The following is a 3,566-nucleotide window of genomic DNA, read 5'->3' as shown; positions in this document are numbered from 1 at the left end:
GTGATGATTTGTATGTATGTAAATATTTATTGGTAGTTTGTTGTTAAAATATTTCGTATTTTTCTCAAAGCCCCCTTTTTTGTGTGAATGGAGAAATTTCTCACCTAAATGTGAGTTTGTGAAAGATAAACTTGCAGCAGTAAGTTGTGTTAACTTCTTATTAATTTAGTCAAACCTCCAAGAGTTGAATAAACTGAGCTTTTAGGTTTGCACTTAAAAAACTGAAAGAAGAGAAAGACAGGAGTGGGAGCTATTTCCCAGAATGCTTAGCGGCGTGTTTCTGTCTCCTGAGATGGAAGTGCGTTACGTTGATCTGACTCTGGTGTTTTATTAAGGCAAATGTTCATTTTAATGCAATTCTCAGTCAGCAAAGCTTGAGGATAATGTCCTGATCTCACTAAATGTTTCTGAGCTGAATTCATTGGGATGTTTAATAAAATTCATCATCAGATCAGAAATTTACTTCAAACAAGAATTTAAATTATTCTAAAGTAAAATAAGTATTTATTTTAACTTGATGTTGTGAGTAAAATAATAGAGAAATGTGGCTCTTTAACCAGGTGAGGGTAGATTTTTAGCTAAAACTCACAATTCAAGATTAATGAAGTTAAGAAACAATGTTTAGACAACTTGTCTCTTGTTAAATCAACTTCATGAACTTTAATTTCTGAGTCAAAATCTAGTTTTCTTGTTGACTCAAACTGCATTTTCAAGGCAGCAGGTGGACTTTGATTTTCAGGTTATACCACCTGTAAATGTTTTACAGTGTAATGTGAAATTAAATATTTGTACTGTTACAAATAAATTCAAAATGTTAGACTGTGCTGACCTTTAGTGGTCAAATAAAGTACTACATTAAATGGTGTATTTTTGAACAAACAAGCTAAATCACTGTCGGTTTGTAAGTTATTTAAATGGTTTATGTTATAGAAAAATATATGAAATTTTAACATTTTATCAAAATGGGGGGGAAATGATTAAATTGTCAGTAGGTCTTACCATTAAATTGCTGGACACTGTCTCTTTAAATCTTTTTAACAGGGAGTTCCCTATTTATAACTTAACATCTAAGGAATTTTGTTTTATTAAAACCAGTTGCCATAGAAACCGTGCTGATCAGTTTCAGCTGATGTCATCAGTTTGAAGGATGATTCATCTTTGTTTCTTTGGCATCCAAACATTTTAAAGTAGGTCAAACATGCAGGGCAAATCACAAGTTGTCCAGTTTTATCTAAAATAAAATGACATATTTAGCGATTATGGAACGTTATTAACCTCATTTCTGACTGTAGACACGCCGGGTGTGTTTTTATTTGAGACATTTACGGTGATGGTGTTAAAACTTCTCACCACAACTGTGTTAAAAACTAAAAAAGAGCATTTTTAGTTAAAATGATTAAATATTTGTGTCTCTAACTAAATCTTTAAACTTGTAAAGATCTAAAAATAAAATGCTACTAGGGATGATCATCTTTTGATATATTTTCAGATATCTGAAAGAAAAAAACATGTTTTATACCTGAGACTGGGTAAAAAAAGGAAATATACATACACACAATTATACACAATGAATATTCATGCAGTAAAGTTCATTTTTATGTAAAACATTCTGTATTTATACACAAACCAGAAACACATTTAGCTTGAACAGCAGTGGGAAGAAGACGCGCTTATTTACTCCCACTGCCTTTTCATGCATGATTTGTATGGCTGTAATTTAATATTTATCATTTGTGTCTTTTTTCAACACTAAATAGCATTAAGGTGTTTTAGACCATTGTGTCAAACTCGAGGCCCGGGGGCCAAATCTGGCCCGCCGTAGCTTTTTATGTGGCCCGAGTTACATCAGCAAGTCCCTCCAGTTCTTCACAATCTGCAGAATTCACACAAAATCAACAGATTCCCACATTTTTTTCTGAATTTATTGACTTTTTTCCCTCAAAATTGGCCAAAAGTGATGGCTGCCCCGCCTTACTTCATTTTAAGTTATATTCTGTGATCGATACGGCGATTAATAAAAAGTCACATTTAACATCATAGATTATTAGTGCAAATACTATAAAAAAATTCTTCTATAAAAAAAATTGTGATTTTGATTGGAAAAAGACACAAAACCAATCATTTCAATGTGTTTTATCAATACATTTTGGCCCTTTGAGAACATTCAGATTTTTGATTTGGCCCAAAATGAAAACAAGTTTGAGGAGAATTTATGTGACAGATTAACACAAAATAGAGCAAAATTTAAAAAAGTGAACGGAGCTCCAACTTAAAAAAAAAAGAGTTAATTTCTAATTTCTAACATGTAATCAAATTAAGTTAGTAAAACTTATGGTTTTTTATATTATAAATTAATATATTTACTTGGATAAACTTAATTTGATTACCTGTAACAAATTAACTTTCATTAATTATGTAATATAATTTATTTATTGTTTTGTTTAGCACAGTATGTTTAACAGCACATTAATACAATGACTTGGTTTTAATTACAAATGTCTGATTATTATTGTCGGTAAATAATGATACAGAAATTGAGATAAGGATTAAATACGTTTTCACTTCTTCCTGCTCATTTTAAGACAGAAAAGTAGTGGTAAGTTAATAATTTTGTTCTTGGTTTTGTTTTCTCTTGTCCTACTGATTACTTGTTTTTAAAAACTGGTTTGAAATAAATGAATGAAAATGAAATTACTTTAAGTTGGATCACCTGTTTATTTATTCATTTCTTTTTTTGGTGAAAATAAGATTCAGGATAGTAAAAATAAAAACAAAGGGCCATACTAAATTAAAAATGAATTAAAATTACGAGAATAAAATCATAAAATTACAAGAATAATGTCAAAATATGAAAATAAGTCATAATATTATGAGAACAAAGTTGTAATATTATAGCTTAATTCTCGTATTATTTCAACTTACACTCTTATGACTTTATTCTCACACTTTCATTTATTTTTATTTTCTTAGCTTGACCCTAATACTCCATCGTAGCTAAAGAATATCAGTTCAGCATGAACTAAATGCAGCTCTGGAAAAAAAGGAGGCCACCTAAAATGATCAGTTTCTCTGATTTTACTCTGTATAAATACATATTTGAGTAAAATGAACATTGCTCTTTTATTCTATGAACTACTGACAACATGTCTCTGAAATCCCAAGCAAAAATTTAGTATTTATTTGCAGAAAATGAAAAATGGTCAAAATAAAGAAAAAGATGCAGAGCTTTCAGACCTCAAATAATGCAAAGAAAACAAGTTTATATTCATTTAGAAACAAAAATACTAATATTTTAACTCAGAAATCCGTGTCTGGTGGAATAACCAGCAGGTTTTCAGTGGGATTCAGTGCAGTGGGCTCTTAGTTTTTCCAGAGCTGTAGTTCAGAAGTGCTCCTGCTGCCCCAGGATGCGTGGCGCCCTGGGTGACGAGCCACATTGAACATCTGAGAAACGTGTCTATTGTAGTCTGGGATCTCCTGCATAAAATCCCATGAGAAAATAAATGAGAAAAACGTTCAGAGTATGAGCATTTAATTTTATTTATTTTTATTTTCGTCTAGCATTT

Source organism: Poecilia formosa, unplaced genomic scaffold, assembly GCF_000485575.1.
Source record: "Poecilia formosa unplaced genomic scaffold, Poecilia_formosa-5.1.2 Scaffold246, whole genome shotgun sequence".
NCBI classification, from domain to species: Eukaryota; Metazoa; Chordata; class Actinopteri; order Cyprinodontiformes; family Poeciliidae; genus Poecilia; species Poecilia formosa.
This window is presented reverse-complemented; position numbering follows the sequence as displayed.